We start from the raw sequence: 20,618 nt of genomic DNA, 5'->3' as shown, positions 1-20,618 counted from the left end.
TCATTAACGATGTGAAATTCTAGATCGCAAGTGCGATCGTTTGAGATCACACATGCGTAAAATGACCTAAGTGCGATGTCGCAGCGTGTAAAGTACCCTTTAGAGATGATCTTGTGGAGTCTGAGGTTTTATGCAGACAGCATTTCCTGTGTCCTAGATAGCAGATCAATTGCTTCCACACTCGTGGGCAAAGACTTGAGCCCGTCGTCTATGTATAAGTTATTTTCTACAAATTGACGAGCATCGGATGCGTACTCGCTCACCTTCCTGGGCTGTCCGTTTAAGTCCATAGATCGCCACAGCAGGTGAGGAGCTGTTGCTGAAGACATGGACCTTCATCTGGTAATCTATGACCTCGTTGTCGAGATCATTGTCCTTGTGCTGGAGGAACCTGAGATATTTTCTGCTGTCTTCCTTCACGTTAAAGCAATGGAACATCTGTTGGATGTTGGCCATTATAGCAGCAGGTTCTTTTGTGAAGCAAATTAATACTCCAATAAGGCTATTGTTCATGTTAGCCCTAGTTAGGAGCAGGTTGTAGAGAGAGAGACCTTTATACTTTATACTGAGCACTGGAGTCAAACACCACCCTGATCTGGTTAGGCTTGCGAGGGTGATAGACATCAAAAGATAGAAGGTACCAGCATTTTTCTCCTTCCTTCAGTTGTGGCGCAGGTTCAGCATGAGCTCTGTCGAAGGTGTTCTGCATGAAGTTCATGACATGCTTTTCCATCTCAGGTTTCCTCTGTATGGTACGCTTTAAAGATGAGAACCTTGCAGTTGCTTGCTGCAGCTTGTTTGACAACAACCTCGTTCTTGGAGAACAAAAGGGTAAAAGAAGCTACCCAGCTGTTGGAATCATCTTGAGCAAACACTTTGTCCATAACTGTTATGAATTCTTTATCTTGCCTTGTAGGCACCAACTTGTTGTCTTCACTTGTGAAATCGAACACCGTTAACCCTGGGTTTTCATCCCAGGGCAGGAGTGTGTTCATGTTGTTGAAGGATTCCTGTTGCCACTAAAGGCCCCGTCACACTAAGCAACATCGCTAGCAACATCGCTAGCAACATCGCTAGCAACATCGCTAGCAACATCGCTGCTAACGAACAACTTTTGTGACGTTGCTAGCGATGTTGCTGTGTGTGACATCCAGCAACAACCTGGCCCCTGCTGTGAGGTCGTTGGTTGTTGCTGAATGTCCTTGGCCATTTTTTAGTTGTTGCTGTCATGCTGTGAAGCGCAGATCGCTGTGTGTGACAGCGAGACAGCAACAACTAAATGTGCAGGCAGCAGGAGCCGGCTTCTGCGGAGGCTGGTAACCACAGTAAACATCAGGTAACCAAGAATCCCTGTCCTTGGTTACCCGATATTTACCTTTGTTACCAGCCTCCGCCGCTCTCACTGTCAGTGCCGGCTCCTGCTCTGTGCACATGTAGCTGCAGGACACATCGGGTTAATTAACCCGATGTGTGCTGGAACTAGGAGAGCAAGGAGCCAGCACTAAGCATTGTGCGCTTCTCCCTGCTCTGTGCACATGTAGCTGCAGCACACATCGGGTAATTAACCCGATGTGTGCTGTAACTAGGAGAGCAGGGAGCCAGCGCTAAGCAGTGTGCGCTGCTCCCTGCTCTGTGCATATGTAGCTGCAGTACACATCAGGTAATTAACCCGATGTGTGCTGTAACTAGGAGAGCAGGGAGCCAGCGCTCAGTGTGCGCTGCTCCCTGCTCTCTGCACGTGTAGCTCTGTGCGCTGGTAACCAAGGTAAATATCGGGTTGGTTACCCGATATTTACCTTAGTTACCAAGCGCAGCATCTTCCACGCGGCGCTGGGGGCTGGTCACTGGTTGCTGGTGGGATCGCTGGAGCGTCGCAGTGTGACATCTCACCAGCAACCTCCTAGCAACTTACCAGCGATCCCTATCGTTGTTGGGATCGCTGGTAAGTTGCTTAGTGTGACTGGACCTTTAGTGTTGCTCAGTTCCTCTTTCACCCAGTAATGGTGTGGGCATGGCTGAAAATGAATGCTGCAACCATTTGGTAAGATGTGCATTTTGTAGGAGGAGATGTTGTTAGATCTCTTTATCTTGTCTATGCAAACATTGCCTAGCCTAGATAGAAGCGTTGTGCAAATGGTGCATCGTGTGGTGATGTACCTTGTGCAGCCAGAGAATGTCTCTACTGAGCAAAATCAGGATATCTGCGCTGTTGTCAAGAACTGGTATCTTGTTTACTATCCCCTTGAGATGTAGAAGAGGAAGAGCAGCCTCTGGCATTGGGATCTCTTCTCTGTTGGATGGAATCTGGTTACACTCGATGAGCGTAAGTTAAGGCCCCGTTACACGCAACTACGGATCTAATGATATATCGCCGGTCTCACGGATTCCGTGATGCACATCCGGCATCGTTAGCGACGTCGTTGCGTGTGACAGCAAGGAACAACCGTTAATGATGAAAAAAGCTCACCTTATCGTCCATCGTTGACACGTCGTTCTTTTTTAAAAAAATCGTTGATTTTTGAGCGCGCAGGTTGTTTGTCGTTCCCGAGGCAGCACACATCGCTACGTGTGACACCTCGGGAACGACGAACTGCAGCTTACCTGCGGCCGCCGACAATGTGGAAGGAAGGAGGTGGACGGGATGTTACGTCCCGCTCATCTCCGCCCCTCTGCTTCTATTGGGCAGCCACTTAGTGACGCTGCTGTGACGCCGCACGAAACCGCCCCCTTAGAAAGGAGGCGGTTCGCCGGCAACAGCGACGTCACTAGGCAGGTAAGTATGTGTGACGGCTCCAAACGATTTTGTGCGCCACGGGCAGCAATTTGCCTGTGACGCACACACGGCGGGGGCGGGGATGATCGCTAGCGATATATCACAGCGTGTAACAGGGCCATTAGGGTATCATGACAGCGTTTTCAAGAGACGTCACTATAAGACTCCTGGCCCTTCTCCAAGAGACCTCTGTAACATCGCTGCAAGTGCCTAAGGTGAAAGGGTAAGAGATTCCCTTTAAGTTGAACATATTAAAGAGTTCTGACCTTGCAAGTGATCGGTTGCTCTAATCATCCAGGATGATGTATGCCTTCACGGCTTTCCCTGCGTGACCCTTGTAACATACAATCAACAGACAAATCTCACAGGATTTGTCCCAGAGGCCTTCTCCGCAGACTTGTGTGCATGAAGAAGATATGGTGGTGTGATTTGCTGATTGACCTGCGTCCTCCCCAGTGACTCATTGGAGGTAGGGAGTAAGTGCAGGGTCAGGTCGGGGCATATGGAGCGCTTGTACATGGTCCTCACTGTCACACTTCAAACACTTGATTTAAGTTTTACAGTCTGTAGCAAGGTATTCAGTAGAAACAAAATACCTGTAGCACACCCCAAACTTCTTTAGAAGCTCCTTGCGTTCTTGGAGCGGTTTCTTTCTGAAGTCGATGCACTTCTTTAAGGTATGTGACTTCTTATGGATGGGACATCACAATTTGGGATTTCTACCCTTTCACTCTTGTTGTTCTTGTCTGGAGCTGATGTCAGTGAGGGGAGAATATCTGTCTTCTTCACGGACACAGGACCCCTACGGTTTCTGTCATTCGAGCTTACGCTCATGTATTTAGAAGGAGATGAAGCTGAGCGACTGGGTGCTCTGTAGGAAAAGCTTGGGTCGTTCTTGCGCTCTGCAGTGTCCTTTATAAACTCACAGAAGTAGGAGAACGGAGGAAAGAACAAACACTTGATGGTCTTTCTTGTATTTTTACCCTAGTGTGGTCCACTTCTCATACATTATGTGGTATCTTGGAAACTATGGGGTTTACCCCAAGAGCAGTGTCCAGGTAGCTGAGGCCAGGTAGGTGGGTGTCTGCCTTGGCCAGTTGGAGCTCTAACAGCAGGTCACTGAGCTGTAGGAATTTTGAACTGTCCTTGCTTGATATCTTTGGAAAACTCTTTTAACACTGCGTCCTCTATGGATTCTGGACTGCAAAAGCTTTTTGCTAGTCCTTCCCATGCAGTCATGAGACCAGCCTTTGGATTATTGATATTGACGGACCTGAGTCTCTTGATCTGCTCTGTAGATTGTGGTCCCAACCACCTAAATCAGTAGGTCTAGCTCTTCAGCCGCAGTGATGCCGAGGTCACTAGTCACAATTCTAAAGGCACATTTCCAACCTCTGTAGTTTTCGGGTTGATTGTCGAACCTTGTGTGACCGGTCTTAGTAAAATCGCAGCGAATCATGTACCTTGCAAAGTCAGACATGTCTGTTCTTTCTGACTTTGGAAGCACGATTGTGTGATGCCCTGGCAGCACCAGGTGGTCACACATTAGGCCCCCACATAACACCATCCCTCACAGGTTTACACACAGCCGACCTGAAATCCTAGCCACCCCCCTCAGGGCAAGACAGGCACACCAGTGAGCGGGACCAGGCGGTTATGGAATGCCCAACTAGGGGTCTACAAGACAAAACAATCACTGATCTCGGGGAGACCAGCCAGAGAAAACACTGCCAGCAGCCAGCGAGGTCGCTCAAGACAGTGAAATCCTAGGTACATTGCCCCCTAGGAAATATGCAAATCAAAAAAGTCTGTGCAGCCTTTGTTAGGAGTCTCAACACAGAAACCAGACAGATATCCCTCCGGGAAGGACCCAGCCCAGGGGTGGCTCTTTTTAGGAGACCACCATAACCACCATATTAAGTGGCCCTTTTAGTCAATATCCAACTTTTTGACAAGTTTAAAGATATGACAAGGGAAATACCAAGGCCAGGTATCCATCCACAGACAGCTGTTTCGGGGTATTGCCCCTCATCAGTGTGGAGTAGGATTCTGGCCAGGTGGGAGCAATGCCTAGTAGACCAACAAGACAAAACAATCACTGATCTCGGGGAGACCAGCCAGAGAAAACACTGCCGGCAGCCAGCGAGGGCGCTCAAGACAGTGAAATCCTAGGTACATTGCCCCCTGGGAAATATGCAAATCAAAAAAGTCTGTGGAGCCTCTGTTAGGAGTCTCAACACAGAAACCAGCCAGATATCAGGGCTGGGTCCTTCCCGGAGGGATATCTGGCTGGTTTCTGTGTTGAGACTCCTAACAGAGGCTCCACAGACTTTCTTGATTCACCTAAGGGTCTAGACAGCCCGGGGCGGGAAACAAGTCAGTTTTAAATTGAGGTTCAAGTCTAGTGCTAGTTGGAGTTTCAGCCTGACGGCCTGTAGTCCAAGTGCAAGTGAACAGGTGCCAAGGTTGGAGCCCTGGTGCCTTGGCTAGGTGGCAGATGTTGGTCTCCGTCAGCAGGCGACGGGAAGACGGCAGCCAGAGATCCGAGGTGGACCGGGACAGGGTTGTAGCCCGCCGGTACCGACACCGGAGAACCGACCCGGAAACCGTGCACAGAGGGGGTACTTGGACCCTGAAGCCAGGACCGGAACCAACGGCCTAGCTAATTAACTAATTGAGGGCAGGATTATAGGTCCTGTCCCAACCAAAGTCCCAAAAGCAGACAACCACCCAAAGAGAGGGATAGGGCAACCGCCAGGGCCCAGAAGATCCCACGGGTCAGCATCAGCGGGCACGGCTCCTCAGGTACATAACAAGCCGGGAGCGGACCCCCGCGTTCCACACCGGGAAGTCCACAACCACACAAAAGCAGTGCAGAGGGAAAGACGGCGACCACCAGCCCGGGTGGGGGACCAGAGTACAACCGGATTATTTCAACTGTGAGTAACCAAACATCCCCTGGTACGTCCGGGCGTGCCGGCCCCTGCTATTACCATCCCCTGCACAGAGACACTGGGTCCCGGGGCAACCATCCCTACCCACGGAGGGGTTAACATCCAGCTGCCACTACATCTCCCCCGTGTGCCCCACAACAGCAGCGGTGGTGCCATACTTCACCACACACCGTGGGTGGCATCACGAACTGAATACGGCCAAGCCCGTACAAAAAGTCCCCTTTTTATTTGGCATGTCCGCGTGACCCCCGGGTCCGGAAGATCCCTCGAGCCACATAGCGGGTCCGGATCCGAGCAGCCCAGCTGCTACAGGCGTGGGGGCGGCACAATTGCAGGCTGGATAGTGCGGTATGATATGATAACCTGCAGACAGGAATGTTGCAATGATGAGGGTTGTTGTATTCCTCACTGTTCAGCAACAGGGGTATGTACAGAGACACTGCACAGAATGATAATTAGTTTTTTATTCAGGTGCACCTGCAGGTTTGCAAATTCTGGAAAATGTCCTTTTCCTCTGGGATTTAAACAAAGACCTTGTGTTGCTGTCTCTGAAGGAAGGTCACTCTTTTCACTATTCTGACTCACGGATCTGTAGGACATGATGGCGCTTGAGCTCACTGTTTTCTTTGGGTATTCGTACTCACGTTCATATTGATTCCTCAGATAAATTAACTCAGCCACAATCGAATTGTCAGAAGACTCCAGGAAAAGAGGAATGCTTTAACTGAAAATCTTGAATTTGATGATAAAAGCAGCAGGTAAAAAGAGTGATTTTCTCAGACAGCATGTTACTTGCAAGATGGCTGGTACAAAACACTACATGGAGAAGAAGGGCTGGGAATGATGACATCACAGTGCTATAGGGAGTAGGAAGGGACAAAATACAAGGAAAGTCAAAGTTTCTGCCTAGCAACAGAAATGCAATAAACAGCAAGGAAAACATTAAATAATTCCCAAGTCGTGGGACATGACAACTCATCTGAAAGTGTAATATAGTTTTTGGTCAAATTTATGCAGAGATATGGCAAATTCTGAAGGGTTCACAAACTTTCAGGTATCACTGAATGTCCATCTCTTATTCCCATAGATAATAATGTAATGTAACGTCACCAGAATCTCTCACCTCTCCAGTAATCCGGAAGAGGATCTCCAGGGTGAGGTTTATTAACCTCTCCACCATCTGGTCTCTGTCCTTATTCATCCTTGATGGGTCAATCAGGAAAATTATGTTATCAAGAAGATCTTCACTGAGAGGATCCTAATTTGTTGGAATCTGAAAGGAAAGAAGATGAGTAAAATCATCCAAAATCCCATTGAAAAAAATACAATTACTAAGGATAAGAAGGGGAAACATGTTATTCACATCCTGGGAAGGAGTCCTCACGTGAGCTCCATCCACACGTGGCAGATGACGGCTGTATTCAATAGCCAACATTTGTTCCTAACAGCTGCTATTTAAATGTAACGGTCACTGGTGTCTGAGAGCATCGGCCCCTATAGGACATTACAGAGTAATACATAATTCAACACATACCAAGAGGATTGAGGCTGCGTTTTGCACGTTTACAGTCTAAGATGAAATAGTGGGAACACAAAAGATAAAAAAAAAAAAAAGTGTTCAGCATGTATAGTTTAGCCATCACTATAATAAATAGGGGCATTCAAATAACGCTGTATGAACCGGTCATCATACAGATACAAAGTGTATGTCTGGGATAAGATGATACAAGGGACCAGATTCTGAAGAAAATTTAGGAAGGGATAGCAGGCAACAGTTAGATTATTGAGGTGAAGTGATAGGTGCCAGTCTAAAAAAAATATATGAATTTTTTGGGAACATTGAAAACTGTACATACTGGGAATAATTCATTGAATTGTCTGGGATAGCACATTCCAGAGAACTGGCGCAGCACGAGAGAAGTCCTGCAGATTGGAAGTGGGAGGTTCTGATTAAAAAGGATATTAGTTTTAGGTCATTTTAGAACACACTTAAAACATTGGGATTGGGAATTAAGTAAATTGTCCTGGGTAGTGCATTCCAGAGAGTGAGGTGCAGCTCATGAGAAGTCTTGGAGACTGAAGTGGGAGGTTCAGATAAAAGAGGATTTCTCTATTAGGTCATTAGAAAAACAGAGTACATGGATTGGGTAAAAGACTGAGATTAGGGAGCAGATGTAGGGTTATGCAGGACTCTGGAGAGCTTTGTGGGTGAGAATGATACAGTTATATTGTACTCTGTAGCGGATGGGCAACCAGTGCAATGACTGGCACAGGGTGGAGGCATCAGTGTAGCAGTTGTAGAGAAATATGATCATAGCTGCTGCATTCAGAATCCTTTGGAGAGGGGAGAGTTTAGAAAGAGGGAGATTGATTAGTAGAGAGTTGCAATAGTCCAGATGAGAATGAAAAAGAGTAGAGGCGTATATAGGGGGCGTTGGCGGGGCATGTGCACAGGGAGCAGCTGTCAGGGGGGTGCCTTTGGGGCATCTGATGTAGCACTCTGTTGTGTCTCCTTGGTGACTTCATTTTGCCGCCCACTGTAGTAGGAGCCAGCCATTCTCAGAGCTGGTTGTCAAGCTGACAGTCATACATAGAAAAAAGTGCAGCACGCTGGCTCCCTATGATCTATTGTACTTGTGTCTTGCAGAGGCGAGTACAATTGATGCCTTGACTGCTGGCACTTCCACCTCAGGGCGACATCAGCAGCATGATCACATCAGCTGTTCACAGTGCTGAAGTCATAGACATAGTATGGGGAGAGAGGGCGAAGGGGGGAGGAATGGTTTATACGGACACACTAGAGGAAAAAAGGGTAAGTAGGGAGGAATGTATACACGGACATGTAGCGCCCCTGAACACCTCAGGGTGCCACAAGATTTTGCATCTCCACCAGGATGCAGGGCCTACCCTTTTAGGGACCCAGAACTCCAGTGCCGTTAACATCAAAAACCCAGGTAATCCCAGTTACTCTAACAAATCCCCCATAGAATGGTACCCAGCTAGGGTGGGACCAATGGATGGCCGCCTAGAGGTGAAGCCACTCCAGTCCACTAGTTGACCAGGTTGGAGGGGCAGACTGTGGGGAGTAGTCAGTTGAATTCAGTCTAAGACGGGTGAAGGTGGAAGGAGTGACTGAAGAGCATCCTGACTTGGGTTAACGGTGACCTGTTAGTCAACATCCGAAGAGTGAGTAAACCAGTTGCACAGAATACCTGTCTGGACTCCTTCTTCCAACGCTCACTGCACCATACACCTACTGGGGTAACACCCTACTTGCGGAGAGCCCAAGTCATGAGAGCTGCACATTCCAGCAGCCCAAGCAAAACCTGCAGCGGCGGCTCCCTACACTTAGCCGCAACACCGCAAGTGGCGTCACAAATAACTTTATTCATAAATCCCCTGTAAATATCCCCCATTACAAAAAGGGCCTAGGGCATGGAATTGGGTAATGTCCACCATCGTGACATTCCTCGTAGAGACACTGCCCGGAACAGAGTACCCCATATCCCTGGGTGCTACAGACACAATATGGGGTGGGGGGGGAGGAGTGTGTATATACGAACATAATATAGGGTAGGAGGGAGGAATGTATTTACGAACACAATAGGGAGAGGGTGAAGGGGTGGAATGTATATACAGACACAATAGGATGAGACTGTGAGGTGGAGGAATGTATACACAGACACAATAGGGGCAGACATGGTGAGGAAGGAAGAGTGTATTTACAGACACCATATGGGGTGAGGGGGGAAGAATGTATATACAGACACAATAGGGAGAGAGGGTGAGGGAGGAGGAATGTATGTAAACACAATATAGGGTGAGGAAGGAGAAATGTATATACAGACATAATAGGGGGAGAGAGGAAGAATTATATACAGACACAATATGGGGTGAGGGGGAAATATGTATATACGTACACAATATGGGTTGAGGGGCAGAATATATATACGGACACAATATGGGGTGAGGGAAGAAATGTGTATACAGACACAATATGGGGTGAGCGGGAGGAATATCTATACCGACACAGTATTGGGAGAGAGGGTGATGGTGGGAATGTATATACGGAAACAATAGGGGGAGACAGGGTGAGGGAGGATGAATGCATAATCGGACACAATATGGGGTGAGGAAGAAGCAATGTAAATATGGACACAATATGGGGTGAAAGGGGAAGAATGTATATACATATACAGTATGAGGAAAATGGGTTAGGGAGTGGAATGTATATACGGACTCAATAGGGGGCGAGAGGGTGAGGGGGGAGTAAAGTATATAGGGACACAATAGGGGGAGCCATGGTAAAGGGGAGGAATGTATATTATTATTATTTATTATTATAGCGCCATTTATTCCATGGCGCTTTACAAGTGAAAGAGGGTATACGTACAACAGTCATTAACAGTACAAAACAGACTGGTATAGGAGGAGAGAGGACCCTGCCCGCGAGGGCTCACAGTCTACAGGGAATGGGTGATGGTACAATAGGTGAGGACAGAGCTGGTTGCGCAGTGGTCTACTGGACTGAGGGCTATTGTTGGTTGTAGGCTTGTTGGAAGAGGTGGGTCTTGAGGTTCCTCTTGAAGCTTTCCACGGTAGGGGAGAGTCTGATGTGCTGAGGTAGAGTTTTCCAGAGTATGGGGGATGCACGGGAGAAATCTTGTACGCGATTGTGGGAAGAGGAGATAAGAGAGGAGCAGAGAAGGAGATCTTGTGAGGATCTGAGGTTGCGTGCAGGTAGGTACCGGGAGATTAGGTCACAGATGTAGGGAGGAGACAGGTTGTGGATGGCTTTGTATGTCATGGTTAATGTTTTGAACTGGAGTCGTTGGGTGATGGGAAGCCAGTGAAGGGGTTAGCAGAGAGGAGAGGCTGGGGAGTAGCAAGGGGAGAGGTGGATTAAGCGGGCCGCAGAGTTTAGGATAGATTGGAGGGGTGCAAGAGTGTTGGAAGGGAGGCCAGAGAGCAGGAGGTTGCAGTAGTCGAGGCGGTAGATGATGAGGGCATGCACTAATGTTTTTGCTGATTCTTGGTTAAGGAAAGCACGGATCCGGGAGATATTTTTGAGTTGTAATCGGCATGAGTTGAAGAGGGCCTGGATGTGTGGCTTGAAGGATAGAGCAGAGTCGAGGGTTACTCCAAGGTATATACAGACAATAGGGGGGTGAGGATGGAGGAATGTATTTACAGAGAATATGGGGTGAGGGAGGGGAGGGGGAATGTATACAGACATAGTACAGGGAGAAGGGGGGGTGCATACGAACTCAGTATGGGGAGCAAATGGAGGAAAGGAATTTGGAGGACACAGTATGGGGAGTGAGATGGGGAATTTGGGGTCTGAATGGGGAGTGAGGAGGTAAATTTCAGGTCAGTAAGTTTTTAAAAATATCAATTAAACAAAGTTCAAATCATCCCCCTTTGACCCCATTGAAAACACATATTGATATCACCACATTCAGAAACGCCACATCTATCAAAATATAAAATCAATCAATCTGATTGGTTCATGGCATAGCAAGAAAAAAATTCCTAACGCCAAAATTACATTTTTTTGGGGTTGCCACAACATTGCATTAAAACACAATAACAAGCAATCAAAACATGTAATCTACACAAATATGGTATCATTAAAAATATTAGCTCAAGACGCCAAAAATAAGCCATCACTGACCCCAGATCCTAAGAAATGAGAATGCTACGGGTGTTGGAATATGGCTCCAAAAGCACTATGCTTTTTTTGGACAAACCTCTGAGGGTTTTTCACTGCTAAGATAAAAGTAAACCTATACATGTTTGGTATCTATTAACTTGTACTGTCGAGAGGCGTCATAGTGATGCTTCAGTTTTACCATATAGTGAATGTGGCAAATAAAAGACCACAAAAACTCCAGCATTATTGAAGAAAAAAATGTTGGAGTGGTGCTTTAACATGTTAAAGCAAAAGTAGGGTTACGCTATGTGTGCACTAGAAAATTGACTTCTTCTTAGGCAAAATCCGAACCCTCTGAAAGATTCCCTAACCTGCGGTAAAAAAACCGCAACAAAATCCGCATGCGGTTTTACCGCAGATTGGTGCGATTTTGGTGCCGATTTTCCGCAGATTGGTCCCTGTGGATTTTTACCATTATTTATGGCAAAAACCGCAGGTACCTGCGGAAAAGAAGTGACATGCACATTAATTCCGCAGTGGAAATTCCGCGGGTAAATCCGCAGGTATAAAAAAACGCAGTGTGCATACAGCATTTTTTTATACCCATAGGTTTTGCTGGGGAATGACTGCAGAAATATTAGACACATTTTCTGCAGCAAAACCAAGGTAAAATTTGCGGTAAATCCGCAGCGTGCGCACATAGCCTTATACTGATTTTATAGATACCGTTTGTGCAGAAATCCACAGCCTGGTCCTTGTTTAATTCATGATAGAAGTTTTAGGACAAAATCCTTTTTGTACATTGTGGCGGGACTGTGGGGCAGGACCTTGGGAAGGGTTTTTGGTTCTGTTGTGGCCTCTCCACATTTTTACAAGCCTCTTTTTTTAAAAATATTTGCGCTAGCACCACCCACAGGAAGGGCAGCACTTGTACACTTTCATTCAGTTTTTAGCAAAATGGCGTTGCGGGTGGCGCATGTGCAGATTAAGGCGGGCTTTGCACGCTGCGACATTGCAAGCCGATGCTGCGATGCCGAGCGCGATAGTCCCCGCCCCCGTCGCAGCAGCGATATCCTTGTGATAGCTGCCGTAGCGAACATTATCGCTACGGCAGCTTCACATGGACTCACCTGTCCTGCGACTGTCGCAATGGCCGGCGACCCGCCTCCTGATTAAGGGGGCGGGTCATGCGGCGTCACTGTGACGTCACACGGCAGGCGGCCAATAGGAGCGGAGGGGCGGAGATGAGCGGGATGTAAATATCCCGCCCACCTCTGTCCTTCCGCATATCCTACGGAAGCCGCAGTGACGCCGGTAGGAGATGTTCCTCGCTCCTGCGGCTTCACACACAGCGATGTGTGCTGCCGCAGGAGCGAGGAACAACATCGGACCGTCGCGTCAGCGTAATTATGGATTACGCCGACGCTGCACCGATGATACAATTACGACGCTTTTGCGCTCGTTAATCGTATCTTCGAGCCTTTACACACTACGATGTCGCATGCGATGCCGGAAGTGCGTCATTTTCAATTTGACCCCACTGACATCGCACCTGCGATGTCGTAGTGTGCAAAGCCCGCCTAAGACTTTGGCTCAATGACGACCTAAGAACTCAATCTGCACATTCACCTCCAGCAGCGCCATTTTGCTGAGTACCGTTGGATGTCATTGTGCATATACACCGCCCATGGCACTATTTTGTTAAAGGGAACCTGTCAGGTCCCATATGCATTCTGACCTACAAGTAAGGTGATGTGTAGCCTAATAACCCCTTCTTACCCATCCTTGTGTTGTAATATTGTGTAATATGAAAGTAATAAAAAACGTTTTATTACTTACATATTCCCTATGTAAATAGCAGAGGGTCTAGTCTCCTGGGCGTCGCATCGCCCCGTGGGCATTTGCATGCTTTCTGTGGTATCATGCCCCTGTGCTCTGGGAGTGATCGGCTATAGATGACTGTGTGTTATTTTCTGCAAAGTCGCATCATGGCAGGAAGAAGTGATGGTGGTCAGCGACGGATGAAGAAGAAAAGCGAAGATGAATAACTTCAGCTAGAGACGTCACTGGTAAGCCAGTGTATTACATGTACACACACACTATACACAGCTCCTGTGTATAATGTCACTAATGTCACTGGTGATCACTGTATTTATTACCTGTACACTGACACTATATACAGAGCTCCTGTGTATAATGTCACTAATTATTGTCACTGGTGATCACTGTATTACTTGTACACTGACACTATATACAGAGCTCCTGTGTATAATGGCACTGATGGTAATATTAGTGTTATTAGTATTCTGGTTTTTATTCATGAGCATTATTGTAGTATTATTCGGGCACTGTGTGGTGGTAATATGTGGTCTGGCCACAGTGTGATGGTATTTCTTTCTTGTATGTGGTTAAATTCGGTTACTATGTGGTGGTAAGATGTTATTTGTCACGGTGTGGCGGTATTTCTCCCTTGCATGTGGTATTATTGGTCTTGGTATAGTGGATTGTGTTGTGTCTGAAGGTCACTTTTTCTCTCTATCAATAAAGGGAAGATCATTTCCAGTAGAGATTAAATACTTGAATGTTTAACCCATCCCTGTCCTGTGACTATTACACTGTAGCAAATATGCTAAGTAATCGCCTATTCTAAGGTCATGTGCCCATGTTGAGTATTTGGTCAGTATTTTACATCAGTATTTGTAGCCAAAACCAGGAGTGGTAAAATCAGAGGAAAGGTCTAATAGAAACTCCTCTGCATTTTTCACCCACTATTAGTTTTGGCTTAGAAATACTGATGTAATATACTGAACATGTGAATGTGGCCTAAGGATAAGTGATAACTTATTCATCTGTGGGGACCGATTGCTGGGACCTGCACTGATCGGGCAACTTTTATCTCCTTGAAAGTAGAGCTGATGTCCGACTCGACCCCTGATCCATTCATTCAATAAGTGATCACCTACCAAACCTGTGGATTGGTGATCACTTGTTTTCACCAAAGATCTCGCTTACTGCAAACTACTGTATTGTACATCAGTTATTGTGTGTGCACAGGAGATGTGCAGGAGCCGCCTGTGTTTTACAATCAGCGCTCCACTATAATGGGGATAACAGCTAACCGGTATTTGTATATCACTGTAGGGTGGGCCCCTGGAGTCAATTCCTCTGGTGGGCCCCAGACACCCCAATCCGATGCTGGCGACAACGACAGAAAAGTAATAAAGTTCCGGCTTTTGGAAAACAACAATAAAAAACAAATAAACATATAAATAAACACCGGGTTATAAGAAATAGCTGTGAAGAGATAAACAGTCCCTGGACGGAGAATCTGCACTCACCTCCGCCACCTGCAGAGCCGCACACTGGAGAATACGCTGCTCTGTGCTTACAGGACCTGCCGTGATGTCACCATCATGTGATCAGTCACATGTGTGGGAGGAGTCAGGGGTCACATGTCCAGGAGGCTCAGCGTGTGCTGCACTGCAGTGCTGGTTGTCATGGTGCTGGATCTCACTTTCCTTCTGCTGTTCCTGTATTTCTTGTTATTTCCTCACTTATATAGCGCTATTACTTCCACATTACAGCGGTGATCACCATCTTGTGTATTCCTGGTTATACGTCGTCTAATACAGGCGGCATCTGATCTGATATTGGTTAACCCCTTAAGGTTCTGTGTTTTACCCCCTCATCAACTGGAATTATTTTTTTTGTGGCTTTTTTATCATCGTATTCTAAAAACTGTTTCATTGTTTTGGCCGTATGATATGAGCGCTGATTTTTTGTTGTTGTTTAGTTTTTTAATATTGCTATCTTTATCTTTGAGTAATTTTGAGCCATTTTTGAGGTTTGTTTTCTAGTTTTTAAAATCCGGCAGCTCAGTTTAGACGAGTGTGGAGAACTCCGCTCCTGAGCCCCTCCACACATGCGGACCCTTCCCGGGGTGTCCCATCCTAGCATTATTTCTGGTGCGGGGTCAATATTCCGGGGTCGTCAGCGCAGGTTCATTCTTTCCTCTTTTAATATTTCCCTTTTCAGGTAAGAGAAAGCAGCACTGAGTATGGACGGGGTCATGTAAGAGAAGACACTCGGCCGCACTTCTCCTGTTTTACCTCTTACCAGGTGTTTGGTTCAGATGGAAACAGTGACGATGAGAGGAACATTGTGTGAAAAGAATTCAAATAAAAAAAGAGGTGATATAAGTATTTATACAGTATATACCTGACCTGAGGAAGAATCTGTCTGATGCTGAAACGTGTAGCCCTGTATTTATCTCAGAAATTCTTATGTACGTATTACCTGCCTGTTAGTACTAAGGAGTTTGGGTGCACAGCAATATATATAAACTTATAGTATTAATGGGGTGCTGCCACAAGCAGTATTAACAACATCTGAAGGGGAAGAGAAAAAGTACTGCATAACCGGGAAGCACACCCAACTATCATATAAATAAATAGAATTTTATTGAATTGCATAAACAATTAAAACATACTTTAAAACATATACCCACACCAGGGTCTCTCCATAAATTACAGCAGTGTTATAAATGGAATGTTCGCTGTGGTCAATAAACATGCAAAATCACCATAGTTTACAACATTCCATACTATCAACTATAAATAGAGTAAGAGCAATCAGCATATCTGTTGGAGCCAGCCACAACCCATAACCTCCTAAGGTAAAAGGATCTCAAGCATAGAAGGAGGCTGAAAATACAAAGTGGCCCCAACCAAACATACAGACCAGTAGTAACCCGTCTACATGTATCAGCTGCAAGCTGTAGAGACCTTGGGATACGCCCCACGCGCATCACCAGTAGGCTTCACCACTTTTTATTTATTTATATGATAGTTGGGTGTGCTTCCCGGTTATGCAGTACTTTTTCTCTTCCCCTTCAGGTATTACCTGCCTGACTGTTATATAATGCAGCCACTGGTATGGTATAACAATGTGAAAGACCTGAAATACAGCAGTAATACCTAAAATATAACTTTTAATAAATCCTCTAAAAATAGGGAAGGATCACCTTGCCTATGCATAAAAATCAATCCAGGGAATAAATCAACTGCTGGAATTCTCCAGGCTGAAAGGAGAAACCAGTAAACCCTGTAAAGTAGCAAGCACACCTCAAAAATACTTGGTGTTGGCAAATATACATTTAAATGATCAACCAGATGTACAGTTTTTCATGACACAGCTGCTTTATTCACACTCAGTTGATATCACTAGCAGCAACGTCATCCATCAGATTATTAACCACTAGTTAACTAATAGCAAGAAGTCCTTATGAGACCCCAGCTACCAGTACAATTAAAGGTCATTTCACAACTGGTTGACACTGAAAAACAGTATCCAGGGATGCAATAATCATTGGTTAACCTGATGCTCTCTATCAGGGAACAATCTCACCCAAATCCTGGTATCTTGTTTCTCAGAAGGTCAGTGTGTCATCATATTCGGCGTAATCCAAAAGACCTTTATCAGACCGGTCTAGGACCCCTTATGAATAGACCCACTTTTCCTCTCCCAGACTCTCCTTCTCCCGACGCGTTTCCTGTGTATCATTCATCAGGGGAGCATTAAGGAGTAAACCTGAACTGGGTTAATCTATAACAAAACAAGAGGGTTTTAGTTGCGGCCCTCAAAACATGAACCTCCCTCCATGCAAGAGGAGACATAAAGGAATAAACAGAGCGACTCACCAGGCGGTCACAGCGCTGGTCCTGTATGCTGTGCACCGCCGCTCAGAAGTAATATCTTTTTAAATGATCGCCACTCTGCCGCCGGCGTCTGACATCACTTCCGTCACCGCGCCCACCACTTCCGCCCGGTGGAACGCATCTGTGGAACGCTATTGCATTTCACAGGAAGCGGTCATCAGAGCCTTCCGGCGCGCTCCCCGTGTCATCATAGTGACACGAGGGTGGGCGTGCAAGACGCCCAGCAGTCCGCCCCCTTTACTCGGTAGGGATAGCGCAGCCTGCACCACATCAATGCGCATGCGCTAAGTCCGTAAATGGACTCCCCTAACCATATGAGAATATGAGTGATAGGCAATAACCGCATATCACCCAGAAAAATTATTGGTAAAACCAACGATATTTTTAGCGGGCAGGACCGCCTAGAGTACCAGATGACATGGTCCTGTTTTCAAGATTATGCAAATCAAAAATAGTATGGATAACAGTGCAGAGGTAAAAAAGGAAATAAAAATTCCAGACAAAAGGAAGAAGAACAAACAGTAGCAGATGTTACAACATGAATCAATGTAACTTATTCTATATATCAACAATGGATCACCATAATGGTTCAGGGGGAAGCATTGGAGATTGACACTGGATGCCCAAGCATGGATAGAACTAACAACTTCATCGATAAAGGCTCAGGGGGAGGCATGAATATGAAAGATGGAAAGACAGTGGAGAGAACTAACAACTCCATCACCAGCTATACTAGTCTAATAATTCCAGCCCTACCTAGCTGCGGAGGTCGGCACCCTATTAGGACGGTGAATGGCGCCCCCGCTCGTCCGGTGGCTGTCCCTCCTATCTGTCACTGTAGGACTTATCTCACAAAAAGGGTGCATAGGAAATACATTCATTGAGACCATAGGGATGGACCGTTTTTAGTCGAAATATCCATCTACATTCTTTCTGGAGGATTTTTTTATCCCAATCTCCCCCTCGCCTTAATGGGGAAACAACATCAATCCCTTGAAAGGTGATTTGGTTGATGTCACCCATATGATGAATGTTCAGATGTTTTGCCAAGGGAGTGTCATTTCCAACTCTTATGTCTCTCAGATGTTCTCCCACCCTTCTTCTGAATTCTCTCCTAGTCTTCCCTATGTACTCCAATCCGCAAGAACATGTGACCTTGTATATGACTCCCTTGGTGCGACAGTTTACAAAGCAACGAATATCATATTCCTTCCCTGTGTTGGTACACCAGAATTTCTTGCCCACTTTGACCACACTGCATGCCACACATCCACTACAACGATGGCAACCTTTCGGACCATTTTTAAGCCAATTACATCCAATGTTCCTATTATCCACAAAATGACTGTGAGTCAGCATGTCTTGTAGTGATCGGGCTCGTCTAAAAGTGATCTGTGGTTTTTCTGGCACCAAATTACCAATGTCAAGGTCCATCTATAGATGGACCTTGACATTGGTAATTTGGTGCTAGAAGAGTTGGAAATGACACTCCCTTGGCAAAACATCTGAACATTCATCATATGGGTGACATCAACCAAATCACCTTTCAAGGGATTGATGTTGTTTCCCCATTAAGGCGAGGGGGAGATTGGGATAAAAAAAATCCTCCAGAAAGAATGTAGATGGATATTTCGACTAAAAACGGTCCATCCCTATGGTCTCAATGAATGTATTTCCTATGCACCCTTTTTGTGAGATAAGTCCTACAGTGACAGATAGGAGGGACAGCCACCGGACGAGCGGGGGCGCCATTCACCGTCCTAATAGGGTGCCGACCTCCGCAGCTAGGTAGGGCTGGAATTATTAGACTAGTATAGCTGGTGATGGAGTTGTTAGTTCTCTCCACTGTCTTTCCATCTTTCATATTCATGCCTCCCCCTGAGCCTTTATCGATGGAGTTGTTAGTTCTATCCATGCTTGGGCATCCAGTGTCAATCTCCAATGCTTCCCCCTGAACCATTATGGTGATCCATTGTTGATATATAGAATAAGTTACATTGATTCATGTTGTAACATCTGCTACTGTTTGTTCTTCTTCCTTTTGTCTGGAATTTTTATTTCCTTTTTTATCTCTGCACTGTTATCCATACTATTTTTGATTTGCATAATCTTGAAAACAGGACCATGTCATCTGTTACTCTAGGCGGTCCTGCCCGCTAAAAATATCGTTGGTTTTACCAATAATTTTTCTGGGTGATATGCGGTTATTGCCTATCACTCATATTCTCATATGGTTAGGGGAGTCCATTTACGGACTTAGCGCATGCGCATTGATGTGGTGCAGGCTGCGCTATCCCTACCGAGTAAAGTGGGCGGACTGCTGGGCGTCTTGCACGCCCACCCTCGTGTCACTATGATGACACGGGGAGCGCGCCGGAAGGCTCTGATGACCGCTTCCTGTGAAATGCAATAGCGTTCCACAGATGCGTTCCACCGGGCGGAAGTGGTGGGCGCGGTGACGGAAGTGATGTCAGACGCCGGCGGCAGAGTGGCGATCATTTAAAAAGATATTACTTCTGAGCGGCGGTGCACAGCATACAGGACCAGCGCTGTGACCGCCTGGTGAGTCGCTCTGTTTATTCCTTTATGTCTCCTCTTGCATGGAGGGAGGTTCATGTTTTGAGGGCCGCAACTAAAACCCTCTTGTTTTGTTATAGATTAACCCAGTTCAGGTTTACTCCTTAATGCTCCCCTGATGAATGATACACAGGAAACGCGTCGGGAGAAGGAGAGTCTGGGAGAGGAAAAGTGGGTCTATTCATAAGGGGTCCTAGACCGGTCTGATAAAGGTCTTTTGGATTACGCCGAATATGATGACACACTGACCTTCTGAGAAACAAGATACCAGGATTTGGGTGAGATTGTTCCCTGATAGAGAGCATCAGGTTAACCAATGATTATTGCATCCCTGGATACTGTTTTTCAGTGTCAACCAGTTGTGAAATGACCTTTAATTGTACTGGTAGCTGGGGTCTCATAAGGACTTCTTGCTATTAGTTAACTAGTGGTTAATAATCTGATGGATGACGTTGCTGCTAGTGATATCAACTGAGTGTGAATAAAGCAGCTGTGTCATGAAAAACTGTACATCTGGTTGATCATTTAAATGTATATTTGCCAACACCAAGTATTTTTGAGGTGTGCTTGCTACTTTACAGGGTTTACTGGTTTCTCCTTTCAGCCTGGAGAATTCCAGCAGTTGATTTATTCCCTGAATTGATTTTTATGCATAGGCAAGGTGATCCTTCCCTATTTTTAGAGGATTTATTAAAAGTTACCTGCCTGTCTGTTACACTCAGCAGCGGTTATGTCATCCCCCTTTTTTTTCTTTTATATTTTAAACTATTTTTCTGATACATGGTGGTTCCTGCACCGTACCATCATTTGGGACAAGCTGCAGCTGAGACAGTCCATCTCTGGCTTTATGCACATCCCTCCAAGGTGAGGATACTACCATATGCCCTGTCCGCCCTCACCATTTCCACTTTATTAAAGATTTATCTCTGAGAATGAGAGAAAAT

General features: G+C 46.0%; 1 pseudogene; it reads right to left on the bottom strand.

Moving 5' to 3' along the window:
* Nucleotides 1-20,618, bottom strand: part of LOC142312572 (uncharacterized) — a 168,953-nt pseudogene that overhangs the window by 28,442 nt on the left and 119,893 nt on the right.

This window comes from Anomaloglossus baeobatrachus, chromosome 5 (assembly GCF_048569485.1).
Source record: "Anomaloglossus baeobatrachus isolate aAnoBae1 chromosome 5, aAnoBae1.hap1, whole genome shotgun sequence".
NCBI classification, from domain to species: Eukaryota; Metazoa; Chordata; class Amphibia; order Anura; family Aromobatidae; genus Anomaloglossus; species Anomaloglossus baeobatrachus.
The sequence above is the reverse complement of the archived record's forward strand: the minus strand, read 5'-3'. Positions and strand labels throughout refer to the sequence as shown.